This window comes from Sprattus sprattus, assembly GCF_963457725.1.
Source record: "Sprattus sprattus genome assembly, chromosome: 1".
Taxonomy (NCBI): Eukaryota; Metazoa; Chordata; class Actinopteri; order Clupeiformes; family Clupeidae; genus Sprattus; species Sprattus sprattus.
Genome location: NC_137920.1, coordinates 66,393,859 through 66,408,233, shown reverse-complemented (window position 1 = coordinate 66,408,233; position 14,375 = coordinate 66,393,859). Strand labels below are relative to the sequence as shown.

The 14,375-nt window shown below is 44.8% G+C and overlaps 1 protein-coding gene across 3 annotated transcripts in view; it reads left to right on the top strand.

Annotated features, from left to right (window-relative positions):
• The first annotated feature begins 2,014 nt into the window (after window positions 1–2,014).
• nrip1b (nuclear receptor interacting protein 1b) overlaps window positions 2,015–14,375 on the top strand; it is a 31,212-nt gene continuing 18,851 nt past the window's right edge. Inside the window, exon 1 of one of the 3 annotated variants that reach the window (XM_080833607.1) lies at window positions 2,015–2,201. The gene's annotated coding sequence lies outside the window, so the exon portion shown is untranslated. Of the gene's footprint in view, window positions 2,202–13,471; window positions 13,525–13,732; window positions 13,831–14,375 lie in introns of those variants that run through there. The other 2 variants (XM_080833609.1, XM_080833608.1) reach the window with 2 other exon arrangements.

The following is a 14,375-nucleotide window of genomic DNA, read 5'->3' as shown; positions in this document are numbered from 1 at the left end:
CCACTAGGTCAACAGGAAATGTGGGGAAATGTGCTTGTATATTATTATTGATCTCAAAGCCATTATATCATTTTGTGTTTTCAAAATGTGGTATTTCTCAGCCAAAGTTCTTCTCAGATTAAAATTGGCCAGAGGGTAAGAAAAGTCTTCTTTTTTAAAGTGTTAACCTCAGTTTTACGACATCTGGCTTCTTTGCCAGTGGTCACTGGTGCATGGTCACCCAAACCACTGGCCCAGACAAAAACAAGTCGTTCTTGAAGTCTTTGCCTCTTTCTCGCCGCTCGCTGCGTCATGGTCCGTGGATCAGGAACCTGATGACGTTGTGAAACCCCTCCTCCGCCGCATGGCACAGATGAGAGATAGAGATGGCCGCTGGATCCCGGAGGTCTAAGGTTAACGGTCACTGACACTCTGACCACATCCCCCAAAGACAGTTTGGGGTCTGTGTCTGAGCAGGATTTACAGCCCAATGCCCATCCATACAGCCTGATGCCTTTCCTCTAGGTCCCATCTTATATTAATAGTAGTATGACTGTGTACATTTGACATGTTTGGGGACAATAATACTGCTTAAAAATGTGCGGTCTGGTTGTGGTGGATTATTTAATCTCTGGATGATAGATAAATTCTCTGTGAGTTTCATGCAGACTATAATCTGCCCCAGTAGCCGCTGGCTGAACCCTGGTCTGCTGAGGCTGAATCCACTCCCTCATCCACATCCGATCCCGACTCATCTGTGTGGTGTAAGGGGTGTCTTAAAGCTCACTAATCGTCCAAACCTCACACAGCTCGGGTGCCGTGATCTCAGGGTCTTCTTGAAATCAAAAACCCACTAATACAGATAATCAGTGGGGTCATATTTATTTATGCACATGTCATGTTCACTTGTATCTTCATTTCACTGATCGAATCAAATCCATGGAATCAATACTCATAATCAACCTCACTAACCTTGCCTGTGCTGTCGCTTAAAAATGAAGTACTGTACCCGTGGGGTGATTATCGTACAGACTTTGAGCCCTCTCTGCACAATTACTAAGAAACAGCCAAAGATCTTTGCTAAGAAAAGCACACACACATGCTTGCCTTCACTCAGGTCAAAGGTGGAAGGTCCACGAGGCACATTTCTGCGAAAAGCTCTGGGTCAAGGGGTCAAGGGTCACAGAGCTCTGGTGGGGGAGGAATGAAAGGCAGGATATTGTATCTCCATTCATGTGGCATTTGGAGTCAAAGTTCAAAGATGAAAGGTCATGTCAGTTCAGAGGTCATCTAGGCAAGATCCTGCTTAAATTGCTGATCCGACCACTTTCTGTGACCTCAAACGTAGACTGTGTTGCAAGAATGCAAAACCAGATCAAAGATATGAACATTTTGTAAAACTTGGATATTAACAGACAAGTTACTGGTTTGTCAGAATAATTACAGATTAGGAAGGGCAGCAAGGTGGCTTTCTGTTTGCTGGGCACCTCACTTGAGTTGTTTGCGACCAACATGTTACTCTAATGTACAAACTAAAAAAATAACTCAGCAACAATGACAGACTAAGCTTTGTGATATGCTATAATGTTGGAATTCAAGTTGGCCTACATATTTTCTCTTATTTTCCGTCAGGCTTTTAAATTACTTACACTTGTAGGCCTACAGCACATTTAATCTTTCATTTCAGTGTGAAAAAACATGTGATTCCTCCTTATTTCTTGTCCAACAGACTTTCGAACATACCTTTACATTTACATTCAGATGTTACAAAGTGAATGGTTCCTTTTGTTCTGACTGTATGAAAGGAAATCGTACTCGTTATAAAGAAAGTAGCCTACACGTATTTGAAATAGAATAGTTTGCTAAGGCAAAGAACCCTCGGCTGATACATGCGCAGGAGCCATGCAAAACTGTCACTGTGCCTTTAAGGGTGTTGTCTGAACGGAGAGGGGGAGTGTTCATTGCAGAGTTCTCGACAGCGAGGGGTTTCCGAGAATAAACAATTCCGTCAGTCTTGACTACAGGTCGAGGCGGAGTTGAGTTCACCCGAACAAATCCGCTATTTGGAGTCGTAACATATTCTTTTTAGATGAATGTTTAGTGAACGTACGTATGTGGACTGAAATTGTTTTTCGAAGACTTGCCGAAGGATTTCCCTGTGTCCACAGACCTCGCGCCTTTTCGACTGTAGCCTACTGTCCATGTCCTATTAGCGGAACCAGGTATGTGTGGAGCAGAATATAAATATTTCAAACCAGCTGGAAAATCTTTGTGAAAAATATATACGAATACTTTACAACTCGGAAGCCCAAATGTAGAGTGGTGTCAATTCATAGAGTAGTACAACATGTCTGAAGTGCTGAATGAATGGTGAATTTGGGCAGTCATTTTCTTTGCGAATATGCACACCGTCGACAGAGAAATAATGCGTAGAAATAGCCTGAAGAATATGTCAATATAGCTCTAGAGAAACCTATGTGACATCTTGCATAGTTCTATCCCTGAAGTGATAATGATTTCCAAGGACATAATCATTCCTACCCTTGCATCCCAGTGTTACGTGTAGTGCATCGTCTTACACAAGGAGTGGGTGATGTTGATGTGGGTAGGGATTGCCATTTTTTTCTTTCGCTATCTTTTTTAGAAAAGCAATAACGTTTTTCATCAGTGCCAGAGCATAGGTGAGGCGTCATGTCTCTGTAGGTCGGGGCAGTCGCACTTTTTACTTAGCTTTTTCACAAGGTAACCTGTACTGAAATTATACTTGCAAAGCCCTGACCCCGGGGCATCAGAGTGAGTTGAGAAATTCTTTTTACTGTACATTAGGCTACTGGTGCTAGCATACCGCTTGTGTTGATAACGAGGACAGTGTTTAGAGCGCCGGTTTTGTCCTTATTTTGGTAGTATCCTACGTGTTTATATTGTGGTTTGCAACTTTGTGTGTTTGGCAAGGAGAGCTGTCTTTGAATGGTTATTATATTGTTTACTTTGGTAAACATTCCGAACGTGTGTTTTACTGGTTTAACCGCAGAAGCAGTGCATATGACAGCTATGGATTAAAGATTGTGTTGTGTTTAGAGTTATCATGAGGTTTCCTGTGGCTTTCGTCAATAGGAGAGGTACTGGAGGTCAAAGGGTCAAGCCAAGAGGTCATTGGAGGCTGTAATGAAGGGTCACTGCAAGGTTTCCCCTCAGGTGCTTTCAGCCACCCCCTCCACAACTGCCAATTAGCCCTTCTTCTATGTAAATCATGTTTGTATAAATGAACTGACAAGTTGGTATCAATAATTGATAAAAAGAAAGGCCTATTATCATAGTAGTGGCCTAAGCCCATCTCTCTAGCCTACGTAATTCAATGTTTGACAGTTGAAATCGCCAGACAGCCATGTTAATGTGTTTGTTGGGGTTTAATTAAGTTTGTTTCTCAGCTGCTCGATAAGATCCTTAAGTGCTGTAGCCTTACCGCGAGTTGCCTGTGGGATGAGAAAGGGGGTGTGTGAGTGGCGCTGTGTGATGTGTAAATGGCAGCAGTTAGTGCCTTTTGTCTTTTGTGCTGGCAGATGTTCGCCTGGTGAATGGTCAAGCACAAACACCAACACAGTGCTTTTGTGCTTGCACTTGAGGTGAACCCACAGTTTACACATGTTAGAGACACTTGGCTACATTTTGTGTGACAGTCCTATTTCAATGGGACTAGATGCTGTACTCTTCAAATCACTTACACACACTCTCTGCCCCCCCCCCCCCCCCCCCAACACTGGTTAGTTGTTATCTGCATATATTTCAGTCATGTAGCCTCTTACTGATAGAAATGCCTAAGTTAGCTATCTCAGTATGTGTAGCATCTAAAACATGTGTTACAGCTGTGAAGACCTGGCCAAGCAGACTGCTTTTTTCCTACCCTTCTGCTAATTTCAGCCTTGGGAGTTCTGCTTCCTTGAGTCCAGTTGCAAGGATACTGCCAAGGGAAGATTCCTTTATAGGCTAGGGGCATGGAATACCTCATTTCAACACCTGATTTTACTTTGTGTTCCTAATACAGTCTGTCCTCTGACCTGCTTGTACCTGTATGGGTACCTGTAGCTTACTGCCTCTATGGCAGATAACGTCACAAGTGCTTAATAGTTTCCCCCCCCTTGGTACCACTAGACTGATAAATGGGTAAAGAAGTGTGTAGTAAATGATAAATCATTATATCATCATAAACGTATTAGTAAAGTGTTTATCATTAAAAAGTATTAAGTGTTAAGTGTTTTTTCTGTTGTCACATGTTGCAAATTTACAGTAAACGGCAAAGTTGTTAGCTACATAGAATGATAATATACTGTTGATTTATTTAAGCTCATGTGTACCCAAAGTTTTTGATTTTAAATAAACTGTAAAGACATTAATGTAGAGGATGGGTCCTCGTCCTTAAGCTGTCTGGAAAAACTCAATTTTTGAACACAGCCCTGGCTCTGTAAATCGGAAACAAACATAGGGGCTTGGACCAAGCCATAAACAATCCCAGCCAATCAACACGGAGCCCCAGGAGCACACAGGGGAGGGGTGTCATTAGAGGTCAAACAACCTTTTGCCAAACCAAACCCAAATCTTGGACTGCATCTTTAAATACTGCAAACAAAGCTAAATGTTTTTGAAACAAAATATGAATCCATGTGTAAAGATGTAAACTGCCATTAAAGTCAAAACAGGAAGAGCTGTCAAGCCTAAACCATTAACCGAATGAAACCTTTGTCTTTGGAAAGTGTGACTATTGGCCTGTTTTGTTCATGTTAATCAACTGCACTTAGAGACTGTAGAGGAGGGTAGACAGTAGGAGGTGTTGATGGTGTATGAGGAGAATCATCTTCAAAGTCATGTGTTTCATTGTGGTGTGGTTAGTTAGCGACCTCTGGCAGTTCGTGTCGGGAGACCTTTGTGTCTATCCTCACAGTCAAGGAAGACATTTAAAGTGATTAACATCACAATATAACAATCTCCTCTACAGAGTCTGGAAGAAGTACAATAATATTTATTCCAAGAGATCAGAATCAAATAGACTGTGCTATTTGCTACATCTGCCAAGGAGGTTATGTTTTCATAACCGCTTGTTGACTTGTTTGTCTGTCTGTAGGCAGGATTAGGCAAAAAAAATACCAATTTTTCACGAGGTGGAGCAAAGACAGAGGGAGAACCGATTGCATTTTCGAGCTGATCTGGAACCATGAGCCAGATTTGTTACTTTCTGTAACATTGTGAGATATATTGGCATATCAGCCTTGGCGGAGATCTGCGCTCTCTGAGTGCCCTTCTAGTTTATACCGTGTTTTAAAGGTTCATAGTAGCTCACAGTTTATGAGGAAAGGAAAGCTACTTTGAGATTAAACCTTTGTTTACCTTTACTAAATTGTGAAGGTACTGCAACGGCCAATCCTTTGGTGTACCAAAGGTAATGAACCTGAGAAGCAAACAGACAGAACGGAGCTAATGTTTATTACCTCAGCCCTGGAATCCAGCAGGAAGTGATGAATCAGGCGAGGGAATGGACGGAAGGTATCGTCAGTTGTGAGTTATGGGCAGGCACTCGTTCCTCATCTGCTGGATGACGTCGCAGCCTGGCCTTGGACTGGTGACAAGCCTCTCAATTACTCTGCTGAACTGATTGTCCCTGATTGCAAGGAGGTCACATCTTGTGTACTTGGCAATTCAAATCATGTGCCTCAGGCGTGCCACCCGCCATTGTAGGCAATTGAAGGAAGATTCTGTGTCGGTTGAACCGTTTAAACAAATAAACAATGATAATTTCTCTGTCTGCCAGATTTACAAAAGGAAAAATATGCTCAAGTAGACATTAAGTAGACGGTTATATGAAATTATAATAATAAAGTAATTATCTCTTAGCTAGAGTTGGATATAAGCTGATGCATAATGTATATGTGAGTCAGGTGTTATCAGTATTTTGGCTTCCACTTCTATGTCGCATTTAATGAGAGTTATAATTAGAAATGCAGATAACCTTGAGAAATGTTCATATTCATAACTCCTATCATCCGGAAGGTTAGAGGAGCGCAGTCAGAGAACAAGAGGTCATCAAGGTCCAATTCAAATGCACCATCTGCTGCCCAGGGAGTTGGCTTGCTCTGGCACTAGCTATTCAGCTGTGTCTGATTCTGCCCTGGTTGGACACAGAGCTTGTCTGGGGCTAAGGCAGTGAGTGGGTTGCTGGGTGAGATGATAGTCGTTCCTGGTGGTTATATGGAGGTTAGTGGCTGGGTGGCTGGGTGAGATGCTAGCCGTTCCTAGTGGGTTGTCTGTGATGCGGCAGCGAGGGGGTGGCTGGGTGAGATGATAGCCATTCCTGGTAGGTTAGTGGCTTGTCTGGGTAAGCTGAGGGATTGATGCGTGAGCCTGTCTGGCGGGGAATTGAAAGTGCAAGGCCACTGCAAAGCCCTTCGCACAGAAACAGCAGCAGTGGTGGGTAGTGGCGGCGGCCGTGTGGCTTTCGTCCTTCTTTAGCAAAAACTTCTTTAGCAGGCTGTCCTTTTGGGAACCTTCAAAGCTGTGGCAAGGGCAGCGGGGCTGGAGCGGGTAAGCTGTACAGGGGAGAGATTTACGCAATGATCTCACTTCAGCACAACCGTCTGACACTGCATATATGTCAGCCTCCTACCCTCTGAATTTATCACCCTGTCTTATAAAGGTTTTAAGTTTTGACCGGGAATATCTCATACATCTAACTGCTTAAGGATTACTTGACTTTGTTAACATGTGCTGCATCGGACGCCTGGATGTGCCATGTGCTCTTATGCTGAATGTGTGCTGTGATCTGGTCAAGTTCACTAAAGGGTGTTCTGCTGGGAGTGTACATGCCATGTGAGGGGGTTCTCCTGACATGGCTGAGAGAATCATGAACAACAGGTTGTGCACATTCATGTTTCATGGGTGGGCTGTGGTCCCTGGGGGCCTTTGACCCGACTATGAGTCCTCTGGTCAGTTTTCACTGAAGTCTGGAAGCAAGTAGCTGAGTGGCAGGAGTGTGAGTCAGGCCATTTTGTTGATTGTTTTGATGTGGCAGTGATGTTGGAAATCGTGTTGACAAAGACCATTTGATTTCTTCTTTGAAAGGTGGCATTGTGACTTTAAGCTGCAGTTGTACTCAGAACATGTTGTCATGCAGGTAAAGTCCAGGATCAACGCATATGGGGAAGTTCATGTAAAACTTAGTACAATCTTGTATGGGCCTTTCATGTTGTCCCTCCATTAGAGAATCAGTGCTTTAGCTTGATCATGCTAACTTTTAGTCTTCAGTAGGATTCACCCTGATCAGTTAGATCTTAGTGTGTGAGAAGTAAAGCCAAAACAATAAGAAAAGCAAGAACGAATTATTACTATCTGTTTGGGAGCATGATCAGAGTTTGGTCAGTCAGTATTGTGTTTGCGCTGGACCTTATAACGAGATAATCCAGATATTTAAAGAAAGTGAGTAATTGTTATTCTTCATAAGTAAACACAGCTCCCAGACTGCTGACTCACACATGACTCAGGGGTTAAACGGAGTTTTGCCGTTGCTGGGCAACAAGCGACACTTCCACAGCACACAAAGCTGTCCTGTATGGTCTCTCACGCTCTCTGCTTTGAGTCTGAGTCTGCTCAGCTGTTCCTTTCAACAGTGTGTTTAGACAGACCCAGACAGTCATGTGTGTCATCAAACGAGAAAGATTTTGAAGTGGAAATGAGAGAGGAACGGTAGGGCTGCTGAAAGTTGTTTTGTGTGTTTCTGCGCGTTGTTTGGGGGTGGATCTATCCAGCCCTCTCCTCCTCGTCCTCCTCTTCCTTCTCCTGCCGCTTGTGTTTTATATTCACCGGCGGAACAGCGTGTTCACTTCCCTGCATCTCAATGAGCTCTCAGAGTCCGGGGCCAGGCTAAGAGCTGTGCGGTGCACGATGATTTGGAGTCGTGGACCAGGCAGGGAGAGGTGTTTTCAACCCGAAGATGTCCTTGGCAGCTGAGAGAAGGGAAGATAAATGCTGCACCCGCCTGTGTCCTAGTGAGCTACTTCAGGCCGGGAAGAACCGGAGCCAGCCCTCAAAGAGCAGCATTAAGGCCATAACCTGACCTTGACCTGATTGCTGAAGAAGCTTTTAAGCAACGCTCCAAAATGAGATGAAGTCACATGACATCCCCCAGCCCCCCCCACCTGCGGGCTAAAAAAGCTCCCTCGCTGAATGACTAAGAGCAGTTTCTTTTTTTTATTTGATGAGACACTTGTTGGCTCCGTTTCGCTTTCACAGTCAAGAACTGTCTACAAATCACTGAAAAGCCAAGGAAAGTGAGTAATCAGCAAATGTACGCTTTGATAGATTACATCTGTGGAGATGTAGAGCAGGGTCAGTTAGCACTTCCCGTCAAATCTTATTTGTTAATCTGTATTAAGAGGAAACAAACCTCACCCCATAGTTACTGTTTGTAATGCTGTTCAAACATTGAATCATTAATCTATAATCTAACTGTTTTCTCATTGTGGCCAAAAGGATTAATAACTCCACAGCATAACAGTGTTTTTCTGGGTGCTGCTCTGTAACTTGTGTAACTGTGTGTTTGTCTGTAGGTGTGTGTGTCTATGTTTGTCTGTCTGTGACTGTGAGTGTTTGTGTAACTGTGAGTGTGTGTGTGTGTGTGTGTGTGTTTGTGTCACTGTGAGTGTGTGTGTGTGTGTGTGTGTGTGTGTGTTTGTGTAACTGTGTGTGTGTGTGTGTTTGTGTCACTGTGTATGTGTGTGTGTGTGTGTGTGTGTGTTTGTGTCACTGTGTGTGTTTGTGTGTGTATCTGAAGCTGAGAGACTCAGATGGGCTTGTTGTTCCGCTGCCACCTGTGTTTACAGGGCTGTTGACCTTGATGCTTAAGTGCAGGTTGGCCCTGGCCTTAATACACCCAAAGAGGGTTTAGACGCGGGAGGGCCAGGCCACTGATTGGTCTAATTTTGGGCAAATAGATTTTTATGTCATATAAGTCTGTGCTGGAAAGATACCAGAGCACAGCTTCTCTCTGAGGGAAGGCGGGGGAAATCCTCTCTGGTTGTGTTGTGCTCTCTCTTCTTTTTGCTCCGGTTATCTTCTGCATTACGGTGGCCCAGTAGTGCCAAACGCCACATAAAACTAAATTAAAAGACTGAAAAAAGTGTTCTGGCTTATTGCTCAGTGGTGGTGTCAGTAATGAGGCATCAGGTTGTGTCTCTCACGCTCATGTACTTCCTGTGATACCAACAACAGGAAGTAGAGTAGAAGTCATCACATTAGCAGAACATGTAGGAGATGATTGAGATTAAAGTGCTGAATCAAAACAAAATAATCATACTGTGTATGATTCTGGGCACCATGGAAAAAAGACGGCTTCCCAGTATTCCTGCGAGTTCTTGTTTCTGTTGTTGGTGCGTTGCTGCGTTCTCGTTTATGTTGTTTGCAGTCTTTAAATGAGAATACATGCATTAAATCACCTAAGGGCAAACAATCAGGACGCATAGACTATTAAAAAAAACTAAACTCTATTCTATAAACGGAAGTCTTTTCACTTTTTGTCCAAGAACTGTGCCATTATTCTTTTGTTGACAACCACTGGCACATGATCCTCCTAAGACTACTGTATTGACTGTGCACAATGTTGCAAGCCTTTATAATGAGGCAAAACTCAGGATCAATATGTCTGACCTTTATCAATACATCTGATCTTTGTGTGATTATCTTTGTATCTTTGTTGTCTTTCATGGATACAAAAGGTCACATTGCGAGAGGATTGCCTTCAGGATCCGCTCGCTGTGAGATGAGCGTGCGGGCACGTTGTCTGTCACCATTGTTGCCACTGCAGTAGGAAGAGAGGCAGTGAACAACTACTACTGACGTACAGCAAACCCCAAGGAGGTTTTAAATCATGTGCTGTGTGTGTGTGTGTGTGTGTGTGTGTGTGTGTGTGTGTGTGTGTGTGTGTGTGTGTGTGTGTGGGGGGAGGGGGTAAAAAGAAATGAATACATTTCTCTCTGTCCCCCTGAGTTATGCATTTTTTAATTAGTGCGAATACAGTCGGTGCGCATTGAAAAATGGCACCTTATGGAGATGAAGTCACTGTGAAAGCGCACAAGTGAGGAGTGTGTGTGTGTGTGTGTGTGTGTGTGTGTGGGTGGGTGTGTGGGTGTAAAGCCGGGCTGTCAGATTTGGTCTGTGAGCTGTATTTAATTAAGGCGCGAGAGGAGCCTTACTCCCACGCACTCTCTCTGATAAGGGTCTCATGCATCTGCGATGGCCGTTGAGCGTGCTCTTTGAGCGCCAGTGTTAATGAAAGAGCACTCTTCCCCGGTTCCTGCCGTCAGTCTTCCTCATCACACTCTCTCTCCATCGCGCTCTCTTTCTCTCTCCCTCTCTCTCATCTCTTTCTACCCCTCTCTGTTCTTTCTGCTCCCTCTCTCTCGTTCTCCCCTGTCCATTTCCCTCACTCACCCTACCTCTCGCTCTGTCTCTCCCCCTTTCTCCATCCCTCACTCTCTCTCACATCTCTCTCTGCAGAACTCCTCCCTTTCTCCATCCCTCTCTCCATTCCTCTCTCTCTCTCTCTCTGCTGAATTCCTCCCTTTCTCCATCTCTCTCTCCATTCCTCTCTCTCTCTCTGTAGAAGTACTCGCTCTGAGAAAAAAAAGTGGGTCATGGCGACCTATTTTCCTCACAGTTCAGGGAGACAGAGGGTGGCAGAGCTGTTGTCACGGAGATGGGGAGCAGGGTCTGATAGGGAGGCAGGGCCTTGTCACGAGACGCGCACACACACACACACACACACACACACACACACACACACACACACACACACACAGAAAGAGAGAGAACTGGGTCAGCAGTGAAGGAAGGCCCACGTCTCTACAAACCGCTCTGGCATATTGTGGAGAAAGCTGCAAATGAACCGTAGATTATATGCCCCAAGGTGTGTGTGTGGGAGTGGGAGTGTAAGGGGGAGTGTGAGTGGGTGTGTGTGTGGGAGTGTGGAGAGGTCTTCTTCCTTCAGAACCTGACCTACTCCAATCAGCCCCAGATGAATGCCGTTCCCAGCAGGAATGGCTCTCTTGTTGTGGTTCCATTTGTTCCAGTCAGATTGTGGTTGGGTTCAGCGTGAAGCTACGGATATCAGATGACCCAGCCAAGCCCAGCTCTCTCTTGGGATTGGTGACGACTTCTGTGTCACCCTGTCCTCGTAACCTGGAGCATAATGTCATTAGCCAAAAGTTCTTCATGTTCCCCAGGAGATGTGACTGTTGTCAATAGCCTACTGGTAAACAAGCTACAATTAGTTCACTAGAACTCATGGCATACACTTATATACTAAAGTTGGGATCTTCCAAAGGATCATGGGGTTGTTTTGATTATTGTGTTACAATAGAAAAACTGATTCTCTAATAAGCGTTGTTTAGTGAATGTGCAAATGCCTGTTGAAATTTACTTTTAATGTGACAGCAGAATTTGGAGGATAAAGTGCATCACAGAATATTTTCTGTGATCGATGATTGTTTTATTGATTGTATTCTGAGTGACAATGCACAATATTTTTCTCAAAACCCCACAAGAACCAAGCAATCACAACATTGGTGAACACATGAACCAAGTAACTGTAACTGTCAATGAACATATGAATTACATAGGTGTTTTGGCCTCACTTCATATACTACAGTCATATACTACAGTTATATACTACAGTTCTTGCAATAGCTTAACTGTACTCTTTAAGTTCTGTATAACAAATTGAAGCAATGCAGACAGTCACAAAGACACACTTACACAAAACATAATTTGAGATTGGGGATATGCACACTGACAATCAGTGTGTTGCATTGTACTTTGTACAATGCAATAAAAAGTGTTATAAACATTGTTGTATTTCGGCACGTAGCTCCTGGTCACAGCCCTCCTTAATTTGGCCTGTGTGCGCCATCATTACTGTCAGTTCAGGAATCCTCTCGCCTGCGTGAGAATTCGCCTCTAGGGACCAAGTTGAAGTGTTGACCGCGATCTTAACGAGGGTGACCACTGGCACCTCCGAGTCGTTGCCATGGTCTTGTAATCCAATGAAGTATGCGGGAAGCGTGAGCCTCACTGCTCTGTGCTCCGCTCCCAAGCCTGGCTGCCCGGCCGGCTGGCTGTCTGGCCCTGTGGAGAGGCCAGCAGAGGTGGCCAGGAGCAGATGGCCTCCAGCAGGATATGTGATAACATTACTGTCGGGAGGAAAGGTCAGCCACAGAGCAGGAGGCTGGAACGGAGACAATCTACAGAGAGCCACTAGTAAACACAGGCATGTAAACTCTCCGTCGGGAGATGCTGCTGGCTCTACATACACACATACACACACACACACACACACACACACACACATACACACACACACACACACACACACACGTATGCCATTCCCTCTCCCGACACTTTGGTGCTTTGATTCAGAGAAGGAGCACGAGGATGCAGACAGTATTTGCCTCACGCCATAAGTTTATAGGTCACCGTGGACTAGAATGTCAGTGGAGCGAGCACAGGAGCAGAGAGCATGCATGCACACACGCGTGTCAGAGGCAGAGAGTTCTGTGCCGGGGTTTGAACCGTCACGGAAGGCAGCGAGTCACTGAGGGAGATCCACAGACACACGGCTCAGGTCAGAACAGGGCGATGGTGCTTCATGTGACTCACTCCTCCTACGCTAACATGCTTTTATGAGAATACGGAGAGATTTTGTCTAACAGCAGTCTTTAGGACTTGAGAAGACAGGGTATCCAGTGTCTCCTGCTGAGCACTATAAACACTGATGCCCTACTCATATCCGTCCCGCTACGCAACGCTACTGTGTCCTTCGCTAGCCGCGTTTTTAAGTTTTTATTAGAAGTAAAAGTCGTGAAGGGCACAGGTGCCCAGGGTAAAGACTCCTTAGTCGTTTCTGCAGGAGAAATGGATTGGTTATGTAAAGATATGATCTCTCATTCATTCTCATTCACGCCTGGCCATGTGTTTGCCTATGGGTAAAGTGAGTGAATATTACATGGATGTATTGAGTAGGGAAAAACATACTGTATGTAATGTGAAACTGGGATTTGCTCACTTTTTAATGACCCCTTTATTCGAATCCCTATCCGTACAATGAGAGATTTTAGAAAATATATAAGTATATGTAGAGAGAGAGACAGAGAGAGAGGGATAGAGAGAGAGAGAGAGAGTGTGTGTGTAGTGTGTGTGTAGGTTAAAAATAAATTGGTGAGACATTTTGAAATTCTGTCTCTGTCGCAGCTCAGTGGTAAGGTTAAAGATACAGCGTCCTGATAAATCTCTTTCCCGCCGGGGGGAGTGATAAGGGCAGCAGTGCAGATTGAAAGAGAGAGAAAAAGAACAGGGGGAGAGGGAGGGATAGAGAGAGAGAGAGAGAGAGAGACATTTGAGGAGATTTGAGATGTCTATCAGGCAGTGTGAAGGTTTTGTCTTGCAGATCCAGTTCAAGGACGCCTGCAGGCAGAGCAGCCCACTCGCGCAGTGCCAGCGTTGAGGCTCAAGGTCACTCACGCTAAACCCAGTGACATTCAGCAACAACAGGAAGAGGGGGGAGAAGTGGGGGCACTGTTAAATCCATCATACCCCCACCCACACACACACACACACTCACACACACACACACACACACACACACCACCTCATATTTAGCTCCCGCGAGTCATTTTGCCAGTTCGTGTCTTGTGTCTCCCTGCCTGCAGTAGAAGAATCTTTTTTTTTTTTCAAATGATGGACTCAGCAATGTCACACAAGAGAACACTAAAATGTCTGGTGTGGTGTGTGGCTGAGGTGATACAGAGAAAGACGGAGGTGAGGTTGAAAGCTAGATAGAGATAAGTAGAAATGAGTTGAAACGGTAGAAACAGTAGTCATTAGTCGTCTCTTTAGTATCCCTAGCAACAGATGAATTCAAACGCACGGCTCAGTATGAATTGATCAGTGGGTGCTGTGCCAGATCTCACACTGTTGGTCTGTGTTGATGTTGCTGTGTGTGAAGGCTGCTCTGTGTGAAGGCTGTTGTGTGTGTGAAGGCTGCTCTGTGTGAAGGCTGCTGTGTGTGAAGACTGCTGTGTGTGAAGGCTGCTCTGTGTGAAGGCTGCTGTGTGTGAAGGCTGCTGTGTGTGAAGGCTGCTGTGTGTGAAGGCTGCTGTGTGTGAAGGCTGCTGTGTGTGAAGGCTGCTCTGTGTGAAGGTTGCTGTGTGTGTAGGCTGCTGTGTGTTGATGTTGCTGTTGCTGTGTGTTGATGTTGCTGTGTGTGAAGGCTGCTCTGTGTGTAGGCTGCTGTGTGTTGATGTTGCTGTGTGTGAAGGCTGCTCTGTGTGTAGGCTGCTCTGTGTGAAGGTTGCTATGTGTGA